At 38.4% G+C, this 16,334-nt stretch overlaps 1 protein-coding gene across 2 annotated transcripts in view; it reads left to right on the top strand.

The window, feature by feature from the left end:
* The window catches only part of Anos1 (anosmin 1), a 178,688-nt gene that overhangs the window by 31,477 nt on the left and 130,877 nt on the right, over window positions 1-16,334 (top strand). The window lies entirely within an intron of this gene.

Here is a 16,334-nt window from a genome sequence, read left to right as displayed (position 1 = left end):
TTTAATTCTTCATACAACTTTGCAGTAGGGATGACATTTGTTTTTGTGTTCTAATTCTGTTTCATTTTTAAAATTATGTGATACTCTGTTTTCACCAAATTTTTTAAAAAAGTAACAGTGAAAAATAACTAACATTAACAAGTTGAAATGATATGTTCTCTGGAAAAAGCCTAACAAAAGTACTTTCAAAACAAGTGTGTCAATCTGAAATCATAATGAATTCCAAGCAAGCTTTATTGATTGAGAAGTATCATTAAGTTAAATCAGTCACCACCCCTCTAGTTTTTTGGTATGTTCTATCTTCATCTTCCACCACTGGAAGAAATACAGTTCTCTGCATCCATTCCACTTATCATCATTTGATTTATTCCTCTTGTACCAACATTTCAAAACTTATGCCTTACTCCTTGCCTTTCCTAGAGCTTGGCTTTGTGCCAAATCCCTTTCCCACTTGATGTATATGGGGAGGTGAATATTTTTCATAAACTTGGATTAATCATGACTTGAACCTAGGACATAAAGCTCAGCGGAGTAATTAACCACAGAGGGGGAGCAAAGAAAGTAACAGACAGGAGCAAAGTTCGGCTGCTATGAATTTGGAATAGCCTGAGCAGAGTCACAGTGTGCTCTGCAGTTGAGAATGCACTGAAAGTTCTTATCAATTGGGCAGAACCAACTAAATGCTTAACAGGTATCTTACTAAAAAATATGGTCTTGGCTGGTTGTGGTGGTGCACTCCTTTAATCCCAGTACTTGGGAGGCAGAGATAAGAGGATCACGATGAGTTCAATACTACTCTGAGAATACATAGTGAATTCAAGTTCAACCTGAGCTAGAGTGAGACCCTACCTAGGAAAATAAAATCACACACACACACACACACACACACACACACACACACACAGAGTCATGGGCAATGCAGGTCTCTTAGCAGCATTGGTGAATAACCATTGCAGTTAAGAGGCGCAAGACCATTTGAGTGATACATGAAGATGTCCACTGCAGATAACCCTTCTTTTATCTAGCATAACCAAATTCTCTCTTTGTGGACAATTCAATCTAAACCAGGCACATCCTAAGCCTGAAATGAGCTATAACTCTTCTTTTCCATGTTTTAACCTCTCAGTTTCCACTCTGAGTTGACGTACTTGTCATCTCAGAACTTAACTTGTTGTTATGTGGTACTGTGTGGCTTTCAACACAAGACCTTATTCCAAAGTCCTTCAATGTTCTGACAATTTAGTGGCCATGTGATTACCATCTGTGCTTGATTATAAGAAACCCTCATGACATGTACTTTTTATTTTATTCTATTGTATTTTTTGGTTTTTTTTGAAGTAGGGTCTCACTCTAGCCCAGGTTGACCTGGAATTCACTATGGAGTCTCAGGGTGGCCTCGAACTCACAGTAACACTCCTACCTCTGCCTCCTGAGTGCTAGGATTAAAGGCATGAACCACCATTCCCAGCCCTCATGACATTTATTAACCTATTAGACTCTAAAGTCTTAAGGTCGTAAGTTCTTTACTGAGGACCTCTATGGGCCTGAGAGACTGCTAAGGCCATTCTTTCCATCAGAAATTTGGGACCATTATCATTGGTCCTTTCCTTTCATATCCATTTCAACTTTTCTGGGATTCCATGATATATTTTTATAACTTTATTTACTGTTGTCAATAGCTTCATTTTCTTGCCCTGTAGCCACTTTATACTTCCAAATTTCTAGTTGTAAAAACACCAAGCTTTGATATATATCTGCCTACTTAGATGAATGTGCTCAATGCTTGGCCCAGACAAAGGGGAAATATCATATAGCCCTGTGTAATTTTTTTCCCCACAAATCCATAGTTATAATCTACCCAGCAACCCACCCTCTTACTTTTAGCCCACTTCTTCTTTTACATCCTTACAGTAGGATTTTCATGTCCCTCTTTACATCAACCTTCCACATTAGCTTACTTCTTTGGAAAAAAAAATAGTGCACAGTGCAAAAAGTCTTTCTGCCACTAGTTTATGCTAGCAGAAAATTTACATACATATCCCAAGTAGAGATCATTAAAGTTGATATTTTATCTTAGGGTCACATATCCACTGACAATACCTTGCTCCTTATAACCACATATACATTCATCTATACAGCATTTATTCACCTCACAAGTGGCTCAGAATGTCACTAATTATGTCCTAAATGAAGGCTACAGAAAACAGTGGTAGGCACCAAAAGTATCATTTGTCTGTGACAAGGCAGTGGCTCTGACAAGTGGACATAGAATCCATTTGTGTGTGTGTGTGTGTGTGTGTGTGTGTGTGTGTGTGTGTGTACCTAAGAGATTTTTCTAAATGATGCTAACTCATTACAATTGGTGTAATGATGGTCGCTCATGGGTTATAACTTGCTCACACCAACATCTGGTGTATTGGTGACATTATTCATCTGGCCCCTAAATTAGTCATTCTATTTATAAACTAACACAATTTCACCTGCATTTGGGGATATATTTTCCATAAATCCTATAAAGTTTAGATATTAATTGTGATAAAATATGAAGGTGTTTACTCAAAAGAAAATATAAACACTCACTCAATCTTTCCTCTGATTAGCATTTACCAACACCTGTGTTCTTTGTGTGTCTGAGGTTATAGCCATTCTTTTTAGTGCCAAGTCATGGTCCAAGTGCTTTAATCACATTGAATTTCACCAACAATGTCCACAGCTTAGTGAACTTAGTGTCAGAATGCATAGGTATGAATAAATTTACAGATGGAGAGTATAGGTAACCATGAATTCCATTTACTTGTAAGTCACACTTCAGGAACATCAGATCGTGTGTAGTGATGCAGTGTGCATTAAGGTTTTGACTATGATTTCTTTATATGTACCAGTGTATAGGCATGCCAGGCTCTCCTGATGTAGCAAACGAATGCCTCTGACTTTATGTGGGTGGCTGAAGATTTGGACATGGACTGGTAGGCCTTGTAAGCAAAGCTTCTTAAATTGCTAAGCTATCTCTCCAAATCCTATCTTATTTTTTAAAAAATATTTTTATTTATTTGAGAGTGACAGAGCGAGAAACAGGGAAAGAGAGAGAGAGAGGGAGAGAGAGAGAATGGGCGTGCCGGGGCCTCCATCCAGTGCAAATGAACTCCAGACGCGTGTGTCCCCTTGTGCATCTGGCTAACGTGGGTCCTGGGTAATCAAGCCTCAAACCAGGGTCCTTAGGTTTCACAGGCAAGCGCCTAACTGCTAGCCCATCTCTCCAGCCCATCCTATCTTATTTTTTTATTGACAGTTTTCACATACATAATGTATTTTGGGCATATTCTCTTCTTATTACCTTCTTTTCTCCCCACCCTCACCCACCTTCCACTAAACCATCCTTTATTCAACTAGTCCTTCCACTTTGCTGTCTTTTCATTTTCCCCTTTCTTTTACTCTTCTCCATCCATGATGACATATTGATGGGTCCACTGTTGTACAGGTTTTGTGCATGTAATAACAGCTTTTGTGAGGTCATGAATGCAATCGCCTCTTCATGTCCAGACATTAGCATTCAAAAGCACTCTTCCCTATCCTCTGATCTCTTACATTCTTTTTGAACCCTCTTTTCCATTGTTCCCTGAGCCTCGGAGGGTGTGATAGGGTTGCTTCATTTAGCACTGAACACTCAACTGTCACTTTTTCTTAGCACCTTGACAAATCTTAGATCGCCCTGGTAGTCACCACCATCTGCAAAAAGATGCCTCTCTGACCAAAGATGAGAGAGGAATAATCTATGGGCATAAACATAAGTATTTAGAGGGCAGCTTGTTGGGTATAACATATTAATGTAGCTAAATAAGAGTAGTAGCCACCCAACTAGGGCTGATGACCTTCCCAGCCATTCACTTTTGATTAGGGGCTCAGTACCAAGCATGAATTTCCTCCCATGGAGTAAGTCTCAAGTCCAGAGAACAGTTAGTTACCCTCTTAATGCTCTAGCACATATTTCACCAGTGGGCACATCTTGCCTTGGTAGCAAGTTGTATAGTTCACAGGGTCCACTGCTGGTTAAAAACTGTGGAAATTTTTTTCCCCTCATCAGCCTGCATGGCACTTTCCAGCATTATGCTAGCTAGTCAGCAGTGAGGAGACTTTCAGCTCAGTTTCAGCTTGATTTCTCAAATGTCGTTTTACATTAAACTTTAAATGAGTCTTTAGGTCTCATGTGTATACCTAGTTTCTGAATATATCATGTAACTACAGCCTTTAGAGTACCTTTTTATTTTTATTTTTCCATGTGTTTCCTAATATTTCTTTATTTCTCCATTTTATACTCCAAACTTCTCAACAATGGCCAGGCAAAACCATGTTATTTTCTTTCTGTGACAGGATCTCATGTATCTCATGCTAGCCTGGAAATCACTATTTAGCACAAGCAAATCTGAAACTTATGAACCTCTTGCCTCTGTCTGCTCATTTAAGCATACATTGTGAGTGCTAGGTGTTATACTTTAGATTTGGAAGGTCCCCCAAAGGCTCATGTATTGGGATCAGTTCTCAGCTATTGGTACTATTGTGAAGTGCTAGAAACAGTTCAGAGTGTGGTATATGTGGAAGATGTTACATTATTGGGGAGTGTCTTGAGCAATCCTTGAACATTATAATAGGATGCTTTCTCCCCATCCCTTCTTTCTTTCCTCCCTTTCTTTCCCACCATGGTGCTCTTTGGCTACAAAAGCACTGCATTAGCAATGAACATGGACTTTAAGCAATTTAAGTATGTCCCCAAATAGTTTGTCCTTTAGGCAATTTTCTTTCAAGCATTGCACTACAGGAATTGGACACTAACACAGTACATTAGCATAGCTCCACCTTGTAAGTCAGGCATAGAAACAGATATAACCAACTAAAATGCCCACTTGGAGGTAGTCCTTTGAAGCTCATAGTCAATTCTGTATGATACCACCACTAACTATACCCTTGCAGCCTCATCCTTTTACTACATAGGATTTCTTAGCTTTCCAGATACGTAGATATGTTAGTGATAGTCTCCAGGCGTTTCCAAGTTCTTTCTATCTTAAAGAATTAAATAAAGGCACCATGCAAATAGTTATACAGAAAGACACTTTATTAAGAGGAAAAAAAATGAGCAATGTGATAGAAAAAGTATGAACACACTGCCAAAGTGGCAGCAGGCTACTTGAGTTTTCTATGTACATGGTGTATATACAACCATATTGGTTTCATCATTAGCCTCCTCCCTGTCTTCCCCCTCTCCCCAGGGACCCTCCTCATTGGGAATTGTGGGTCGTGCATTTTGGGGTTAGCCATCAGTCATGGGTAAAAAGTAATGTTTCTGTGTATAATATCCTAACATGTGGCTCTAACAATCTTTTTGGCCCCTCTTCCACAGATTTCCCTGAGATATGATGGGTTTGTTTTAGGTCTACTTCAGTGATGAGGTCTTGGGAGCCTCTGTGTCTCTGGATATCTGGTTTGGTAGGAGTTGAGTGTCCTCTGTGTCTGTCTCCTTCACCCTTGTGCTGATACCAGGTTCATCAAGAAAGCAACACTTTTTGCTGATTTCCCCAATTACTCTGTAGTTTCAGTTGGGGCTCTAGTGAGCTGCGATGGGCTGATTCTTTCCTCAGGTTCTGTGTCCATCTGAAAAAGAGAAGCACATTCTCCAACGGAGAGTGAATTTAGCACCAGATAAATGGGATAACTATTATTATTTTAGAGAAAATTTAATAAGTTTAGGCCCTCTTATAGCCCATGATTGGTGGGAGCTTGATAATGGAGAGCAGCCTCTTTTTTTGGATATCTTTCTGACTTGTTTCCCAGCTCCAGCTATGGGTACTTTTGAGAGTCACATACAAACCATACAAAACACTAAATGCACTTTAAAACTACATGTCTGAAATCATAGCTATGGGAAGAATGAAGGAATAATTAGCATACCCTCGTGATGAAAATTAGAGGTGGAAGTCTTATTTGAGATACTCTGAAATGCCAATACTTGTGATTGTATGTTGGATTAAAATAGACTGTAAATAGGAAAAATACATATCTGTACCTGTTTTGTCCACATATAGAATTTGTTATAATATTACTTGTCATAATTCTTGGTAAAACTTTAAGAAAAATGTTATGTTATAACATTTCATAGTCTGACTGTTCTGTAATTTTTTCTTGATATATGGATTATTCCATAGATTTGATTTCAAAAGTGATTTGACTCAATTTCTGAATTCTGCTAATGTCTTAGACATTCTATGGGAAAAATTAATGAACCTACTTCCTAATACCTGCCCTCAGACCTTATGAGTTCAGATTAATCTGTTTCATTCTTTTTGGTTCTCATTACTAAAAATTAAAGTTTACATGCAATTATCTCTTCAGTCAGTGACATTTATTGTAGATAATCGTCTCCTCAGAGAGCGAGAGATAAGGTGTTTGCAAGCTGAACACAAATGATTTGCACTTGGCAGTCATGATAGAGTGCTTGTGAAACAGTGTGTAGGATGCTATCAAAATGGCCTGCAATAGAGAGAACTGGAAAAGACAGGGCATGAGTGTTAGTCAAGGCTTCATGGGAATGAAGTGTGATTGCTGGTGAAGCAAGTATAGTTGTGTGAGATCATGCATCCTGCTAGTGGTGGGAGAGAGAGGAAAAGCTGAGTGTTGGAGAGAGCTATATTTCTGTATGGTCCATAATTTTTTTCCATTAGAATTCCATTAAATGAGATATATGTATATAATAAGGTAAAAATTTTGGAGATAGGATAATGAAAAGTCCATTTATTTGTTGAGGATATATTTTTAAAATTTATTTATTTTATTTTTATTTAGTTATTTATTAGAGACAGAGGGAGAGAGAGAGAAAGATAGTTAGTGAGAATGGGTGCATCAGGGCCTCTAGCCACTGCAAACGAACTCCAGATGCATGTGCCATCTTGTGCATGTGGCTTATGTAGGACCTGGAGAACCGAACCTGGATCCTTAGGCTTCACAGGCAAGTGTCTTAACTGCTAAGCCATCTATCTAGCCTGAGGGTATTTTATAACATTTAAAATTTGTGCCTAGAGGAGGTAGGAGTGTCAGCAGTAATAGAGCTCGTGCTTAACATGTTCAATCCCTAATACCAAAAAGAAGAATAAAAATAGAAAGGAAGGAAAATGGAAGTTAGGAAGGAACAAATGAATGAATGGAGGGGAACAACATAAAAATGCTTGCCAGGTGTGGTGACACATTCCTAAAATCCCAGCCTTTGGAGAGTGAGGCAGGAGAGTTGCCATGAGTTCAAGGTTCAAGGTAGAATCATACCGAAGAGCTTCAGTGCCCTAAATTCCTTTGTGGTCTGTCCCTGGTGACCACTGATCATTTTAACAGTCTCTATCCATTTTCTTGTTTTCCAGAATACGTCAGGATTAGAATCATCCAACATGTTTCTTTTACTTTGTAATATGCATTTAAGGTTTCTGAAAAATGTGTACATCAGATTAGCACTGGCAAGAATTCATTCTTAAAATACTTCACACCATTGCTATTCTTTAGAACTCTGCCAACTTCCAGGTATTTTGATCATAGAAAGGCACAAGAATAATCATATTATACCTTGGTTTCCAAATTGTAGAAAAATAATTTGTATGAAAATGAATTATGAAATTTTAATTTATTCTTTTAAGAAATCTTTTGTAAGATGGGCTTGGTGGTGCACACCTTTAAACCCAGCACTTGGAGGCAGAGGTAGGAGGATTGCCATGAGTATGAGGCCACCCTGAGAATACATAGTGAATTCCAGGTCAGCCTGGACTAGAGTGAGACCCTACCTCAAGCCCTCCCCTACCCACCCCACAAAAAATCTGTTGTAGTTATCCTTCTTGTTGCTGGGACAAAGAACCTGACAGGACGCAACCGATAGAGAGGGTTTATTTTGGCTGCCAGTACCGAGGAGAAGTTTCATTGTGGCAGAAAAGCATGCACAGTAGAGGATGGGTATCACTTCTTGCCACAGCAACTGAAAGAAAGCAAGAAGTGTAAGGTGATCTAAAGACTGAAAAGCTGGGCTAATAAACTTTGAGATCTGCCCCCACTAACGCACCTCCTCTGGCGAGGATCCATGTCCCAAATTGCCACCATTTGGAGACCAAGCATTGAAAACATCTGAGTCTATGTAGGACATCTTCAAACCACCACACAAACACATCAAACCTGGTAACAAGACTGGCATTTGAAAATCACAGCTAAGTTTGGTATTTCATGGTATTGAATGTAAAAGTGAAGTCTGGTTGTGGATCTTCTTGGATTGTTTCTTGCAAACCTCTGTGCTAGGATTGAAAAGCAGTTCCACACCGTGTTGCTAGGGCTGCTACTGATGAGTACTCTTGGCTCTTCCACACCAATACCTGCTATAGAACTCTAGACAGTGCAGATCTTTTATAATTCTCTTTTAAATTATCAGACAATTCATTTTCATCGATCTTTATCCATCTTTTGTGAGTTATCTTTGAATAAATAAAGTGGTTTCTTTACTTGAAGCTTTTAAATAATTAGTTTTCTTTAAGGGGAAAAAAGGTTATAAATGGGGAGACTTTGAAAATGTCGCTGAAAAGATATTGGATGCAGTTGACTGACATATATAAGCTCTTTGAAAGTTGGCTTGACTACCATTCATGTTTTATCCGGTTAAGCCAATAAAACACAGGATGTAATCTTCATAAATTACAAAAGCCCCACTGCCTGATCCTACCTTGAGGTTACTATAATAATTCTAGAGGCAAGCTTCTTTCTAGCCTAATGTTCTCAGCCTCTTTATCTCTGCTGGCCATAAGCCAGAACAAGACTTCATTGTAAATACTGCATTTTATTTTGGTTGTCAAGTGGCTTAGTGTATGAAGGCCATTATAATCAGACAAAGACCTTCCCTTTAGGTAGAGTGTTGCAATGTGCTGCATCCTGGTAATTTTCTATTATTCTTCTGCTCAAAGAGCATTACAGGTGAACAACACGAGTGCCTTTTGAAAGTGCAATGAGCATACACACCTGGCCTAAAAGCAAAGTGGTCTGTGCGAATGGGTGTTTTTGCCAACCTCCCTAAGGCCATGAGGCAGGTTTTCTTAGAACTTCCTTGTAGTGATAAATTATATGATAAATGTTGATGAATTAATTCCAAAATAGCACAGAAATCTGTAAAACCAGGGCAGAGGTCTATTTTTTAAAGCAAAACAGGAAACTCAAAATAGTCAAAGGAAATACAGGTACATTTTTGGTGACAAAAATGTGTGTATGTGTATACCCCAATGAGGTTGTATAGAAAATGACTTTGTAAGAAAGACCCTATAGCAAATGGAGTTCAAAAGATAAATGATGGGCTGCAGAGATGGCTTAACGGTTAAACACTTGCCTGTGAAGCCTAAGGACCCTGGTTCGAGGCTCGGTTCCCCAGGTCCCACATTAGCCAGATGCACAAGAGGACGCACACGTCTGGAGTTCGTTTGCAGAGGCTGGAAGCCCTGGCGCGCCCATTCTCTCTCTCTCCCTCTATCTGTCCTTCTCTCTGTGTCTGTCACTCTCAAATAAAAAAAAATTAAAAAAAAGATAAATGATGAAGTGCAGAAATTTTGCAATATGATGAGAATATCTGCTAAATTGATAGAAAATCGTAGACAATTCAGGATAGAAATATAAAATGGGCAGATCACTCAAAGGAAAGCACAAATTCTAAGCACTGCTGAAGCATCTACTTGCAAATGCTGACAGATTGCTAACTCTTGTGGGGGAAAATTACATGATAGGCACGACTTTTATTACAAATACCTCATTTTAGCATTTACAAACAGAAATACTTTTGAATCTCACTGATAACATTGGATCAATTCATCTAGCATGACTTTTGTCCATTATAGCTGGAAAATTTAAGTCTAGGATCATCCCTGTTCCTATGAACTAAAGTAATAGAAAAATAACAAAATCCTGGCGGCATTAAAACTAGCCTCTTTTTCCCTCTGACATCTAATTCAGTGCCAACCCTTTTGCTATGTACTCTGCCTGGATTATATTTTTAATCCTCACAAGCATCCTATAATGTCTTCAAAATGAAAAAAATCATAATCATAATCATCCTTATTGCTTGCTATGGCCACATATACTTATTTTTAAAAATATTTAAATTATTTATTTATTTATTTATTTATTTATTTATTTATTTGAGAGTGAGAGACATAGTCAGGGACAGAAACAGATAGAAACAATGGACACACTAGGATCTCTAACCATTGCAAATAAATTCCAGACGCATGTGCCAACATGTGCATCTGGCTTACATGCATTCAGGGGAATTGAATCTGGGTCCTTAGTCTTCACAGACAAGTGCTTAAACCACTAAACCATCTCTCTAGCCCTAAATATTTCTTTATAATGTCCTGCATCTTCATTTATGGAAAAAATTATGGGAAATTTCACTGAAAATGAAAATGCCTTGATTGAGGTAATCCATGGGTATGAGTATTTGTGTGTGTGTGTGTGTGTGTGTGTGTGTGTGTGTGTGTGTGTTGGTTAGAGGATGATGTCTTCCTCGATTGCTCTCCACTTTATTTATTGAGGCATTTTCTGTCACTTGCACCCAGGGCTCACTGATTTGACTAGTCTGGTGTACTTAGCAGCTTGCCCAGTGGATCCCCTGACTGTGCCTCTGGGGTGCTGGGGTTACATGAGGACCTCCACAACTGCCTGGCATTTGCTTGGTCGCTGGGGATCTGAATTCTGGTCCTCACACTTGCATGGCAAGCACTCTATCCATTGAACAATCTTCCCAACCCCAATTAAAATATTTTCATTTATTTGTGAGGAAAATGGGAGAGAGAGAGGGGGGGAGAGAGAAAGCGTGAGAGAGGGCCTCTTGCTGTTGCAAACAAATTCCAGATGCATGTGCTACTTTGTGCATCTGGCTTTATGTGGATACTGGGGAATTGAACCCAAGCTGTCAGGCTTTATAACCAAGCATCTTTAAGCACTGGGCTGTCTTCCCAGCCCCGTCACCCAACAGAACGTGTGTAGGGCAGCAAGTGGGTTCTGTGGCTGTTGGTCTTTCTGTCTGATGGGTGTGGATGAGAACATCAGATCCGAAGCATGTAAATTCTGGAAAAGAAGGTTTGTATTGGTCAGAACAGAGGGTCTGATTGTGGAAAGTGGAGGCCCCTAGCTGAAGGAAATCTTTGTTAGATCCTTTGTGTTTTGGGTGTTGATGTTTGGCCATTTTTCCCACAGGCAAGGGTGAAAAGGAAGCTAATGAAGGTGGCCATGACAGTAGTTCTCATGGCTCTAATCCTCTGTTTTTGTTTTTTTTAAAATAATCCTCTGGCATTTACTAAATAAAATATATTCCCACTGATAAGTAAAATGCCACTGTAATTTGGTTATCTATTTTCTTGATGGATCTCCTCTGATGTTCTCAAGAACATCCTAACACTAATGTCTGTTGCTCTCTGATCTATTCTTCTAAGATTATCAATATGGAGATCCCTTCCTTCCTTCTTTCCTCCCTACATTCCTTCCTTCCTTCCTTCCTTCCTTCCTTCCTTCCTTCCTTCCTTCCTTCCTTCCTTCCTTCCTTCCTTCCTTCCTTCCTCCCTTCCTCCCTCCCTCCCTCCCTCCCTCCCTCCCTCCCTCCCTCCCTCCCTCCCTCCCTTTAATTAAGCCTCTGAATAATTTAAGTGTAAAAATAGCAAGTGAAGTCTGTTCAGTTATCTGAGATAAATCTTTGGAGTAAATCTATAAATTACCAAGGCAAATTCCTGTCACATTAATGCACTTAAATAATAATAATAATAACAATAGTAATAGATGCAGTAGTGTACATCTGTAGTCCCAGCTACTACGAAACTAACACTGAGGGATTGCTTGAGACTGAGGCTTAGAAATTTCCTTAGCAAACCTAGCAAGACCTGGTCTATAAATAAATATATACACAAACCAAAACTGAATAGATTAAATAAATAATTAAATAAGTTAAATTTCCACTACTTCTTGTCTGCATGTCTATTTTTTAAAAATATTTTTGTTTATTTTTATTTATTTGAGAGTGACAGACAGAGAAAGAGGCAGAGAGAGAGAGAGAGAGAGAGAGAGAGAGAGAGAGAGAGAGAGAGAATGGGCGCGCCAGGGCCTCCAGCCACTGCAAACGAACTCCAGACGCGTGCGCTCCCTTGTGCATCTGGCTAACGTGGGTCCTGGGGAATCGAGCCTCGAACTGGGGTCCTTAGGCTTCATAGGCAAGGGCTTAACCGCTAAGCCATCTCTCCAGCCCTGCATGTTTATTTTTTCTGCCAGCACCATGTTACTTTCATTATGGTGGCCCTTTGGTATAATTTGAAATCAGGTATGCGATATCTTCAGCATTGCTTCTTTTGCACAAGATTACTTTGTTTTTTCTGGGTCTTTTGTTCTTCCATATGAATTTTAGGATTGCCTTTTATTCTAATTTTGTGAAAAATGTCATTGAAATTTTGATGGGGGTTTCATTGAATCTATAAATTACTTTTGGCAATATAGTCATTTTTAAAATATTAATTCTGTCAATCTACAAAAATGGCATCTCTTTCCATCTTCTAATGTCCTCTCTAATTTCTTAATTTTAAATTATTTCATTGTACATATCTTTTACTTCCTTGATTAAGTGTATTCTTAAGTATTTCACTTTGACATTATTGTGGATTGTTTTCAGATTTCCTTCTTAGCATGTTTATTAATTACACATATAAAAGCTATCAGTATGACTGGGGACATGTTTCAGTGATTAAGTGCACTTGTTTTCAAAGCTTTCTGGCCCAGGTTGAATTTTCCATCACCCATGCAAAGCTGGACACAAAGTGATGCATACATCTGGAGTACATTTGCAGTGGCAAGATTCCTTGGCATGCATATACGTATATACATACATACATACACACACACACACATACATACTGTGCAAATGATTAAATTGAACATAAATAAATGAAAGCTACCAACAGAGATATTTTTACATTTATGTGACAGGAACTTGCTACAGATTCATCTCAGATAAGAGAACAAACTTTACCTGCCCATTTTACAGTTTATTGTGGCACTATTCACAGTATCCAAGATATGAAATCCGCATATGAGTGAATCCATCAACAGATAAATTTATGAATAAAATATGATATATTTAAGCATAGCAATTTTAGTCACAAGGAAAAATGTAATTATGTAAACTGGGCATCGTGGTGCATGCAGTTAATTCCAGCACTCAAGAGGCAAATGTAGTAGTATCTGCATGAGTTAAAGGCCAGATTGGGACTACATAGTGAAAACCAGGTCAGCCTGGTCTAGAGTAAAACTCTACCTCAAAACACACACACACACACACACACACACACACACACACACACACACAGAGAGAGAGAGAGAGAGAGAGAGAAAGCAAAATATAATAATGCCATTTATAGAAAAATGGATAAAACTGGAGATCATCAAGTTAAGCAAAATAAGCCAGAATCAGAAAGACAAATAAAATGTTGTCCTCATGTATGGAGTCTAGAACACACACACACACACACACACACACACACACACACACAAGATATGAAGGCAAAGAAGAAGTATGAAGCCTCATTTCCATAACAACATGCTACCTAGTGAGCTCATATATAGAAAAAATTATGTGATATGTCAGGAGAGTATTTAATAAATCTCTTAAGTATAGTCCAATGAATTGCAGAGATCTTTAATAGCCTTTCTACCAGAAGGAAAAATAAAATTCTGCCCATCTTACCAGTAAAGAATAAATCTATAAAGGAAGAAAAAGTAGAGTCCAGAGCCATGTTTAGGTTTCAATCCCAAGGAACAGATCTACTGACCTGATTCAAGTAGGTGGAAAATGTCTTCAGGAACTGGCCTTGATTCAAGCTTCAAGATCTAGTCCATCCACTTTTACCCTGAAACTTTTTAGAATGTGCTTCATTTCTTACTAGCCCTGAGCAATAAGCATAGTATTTAAGTTGGGGTCAGGGTATGCTAGATAGGCATGATACTATGAAGCCCCAGCGGGGTCCATATCTACTCAGTATATACAGAAAAGATCAACTGCGTGTTCATTGGGTCCATGCTTCTCTCTCCAAAGCCCAGTACCACACATCAGAAGCCTTACATATATTTTTTATTCAACACATCAACTAACACATGTAGTGGACCAAAGCATTAACAAATCTTGCATATTAGTTACTTTCTCGTTGTGACCACATGCCTGATCAGAAATGAGGAAGGAAAAAGCTTACTTCAGCTTATAGCTCCAGAGGGTACAATCCATGGTGGCAGGAACAGGATGCTGGGTGGTCACTGCTCTCAGTTTCTGCAAATTCATACTTGTCAATGTCTGCTCTGTGTTTTGTGCTTCTCACCTCGTTTATTATTATACTACAGTGTACCTTAAACCTCATGAGATTTCAATTTATCATGAGGCTAATGGCTTTGTTTATAAAACACAACCCACATATAGTGTATTTTAGCCTCTTTTCTATGAGCACTTTGCATTCCAGTGGTTATCCATGGTCATCATTTGACGAGCTTTCATCTAAGCTCAACTTAATTATCTGGATGTAAACCTTGAGAAAAAATCATACAGTCTGTATATTCCCTGAGCTTCAGTCCTTGTTTGTCTGACCAGTGGAGAGAGAAGAGAAAGACAGACTGGGGAGAAGGAGAGAAGAAAGAGGAGGACCATGCAAGGACATATGGAGTTCATTAGGGAAGTGCTGTACAGTCAGACAATTGTAGACTGGGTTAAAATCTGAGGAATATATTGGAAATATTGGAAGTTAAGGCTAAAAAGGAGAATTAAGGCTTCTATGATAAGGGACTTAATAGTGAAAGTGTTAGGTGGGACTAAAATCTGTTGCATCAACCATCTTTCCACAGAAGAAGACTTCTGACCCTATATGACTGATGTCTGTGTGTGTGAGATTTGTGGGAATCTGATAATTAAAGTATATTATAGGAAAAGTATGTCTTATGGTATATTACTGAGAGCAGATGTGCAAAATATGCTGTAACCACACAACAGTTTGACAATATACAAGCATGAGGAAGTAAGATGTGCATAATTTGGAAGAAGGAAGATTCCATGCCAGTCAGCATAGCGGAAAACATTAGTACAGTGAAAGAAAGCAGACACCAAAGAGCATACATGGCATGATTCCATTTATATGAAATGTACAGGATTGATAAATATGTAAGAATAGAGTGGAGTAGGAAAGAAATGGAGAATGAAGATAAATGAATCCAGGTTTAGTTTTGCTTTGATAAGAATGTCATATTCATTACAGCAGTTTGTTCAGCCTTGTGAATACCCTAAGATCACATTGAATTGTGCAGTTTAAATGAGTGGGTTTACGGAATGTGAATTATATTTCAATAAACTTGTTTATAAAAATACTTTTGAAATATATTATCAATTTCATATTCTACTAACTGAAAACACACGAACTATTATTGTGCCCATATGAATATTCTTCAAGCTAAAAATTTTAGAAGTTTAGACAAAGAAAATAGGCCACATTCTTTCATACTCTACTCTGGGCTTCAGAGACTTGAAGTCCATGACATCTTAAGCTTTGGGTGATAGTCCCTAATACTTTTGCTAACTTCCTTAGCCTAGCTCAACCTGACTTAAAATATCACAGTCAAAGAAAACAAACATCTAAACTGTTAGTTATGTGTAATGAATGGTTCCCAAGGAGAAATACTAACATTCAGGATACATAGTCCTAGTATTTAGGTAAATGTTAAATCATGCTGTGCTTTGTGTATCAAGCTTGTGAGACACCATGATGTGTTTGTCAACAAGTGGTCGCATGTGTGACTGTGATCCTATAGAATTACAATGGAATTCAAAACTTACTTTGCCCTATATTTTCTGATATATCTAATGTGCTATTTTTAGATGTGCAAATATTTACTGTGTGCTATATTTGCCCAAAGTATTCAGAAGTAACATTAGATTGATGTATAGCCCATGAAGCCTATGTATGTTGTATGCTATATTATACAATCCCACATAGTCTACACTATGATATTTATACAATGACAAAAATAATTCAGGATGCCTGCTTGTGTATTATTTCATTTAGTTTTTCTAATGACATGCTGACATGCCATATTGTTGTTATGCATCTTTACAGGTGGCTGCATTGAGGCAGAGGGATATTAAATCTATTGTTCCTAGACATGTATCTAGTAAGAGCGCTTGGGAAGTCTTGATGCATGAGGTATCACCCCCAAGCTCAGAGTCTTATTTCTATAAATTGGTTGTTATCAGAACTCTCCAAGAAGCCTAA

Source organism: Jaculus jaculus, chromosome X (genome assembly GCF_020740685.1).
Source record: "Jaculus jaculus isolate mJacJac1 chromosome X, mJacJac1.mat.Y.cur, whole genome shotgun sequence".
Lineage (NCBI taxonomy): Eukaryota > Metazoa > Chordata > Mammalia > Rodentia > Dipodidae > Jaculus > Jaculus jaculus.
Note: the sequence above shows the minus strand (reverse complement) of the source record. Positions and strands in the feature narration are given on the sequence as shown.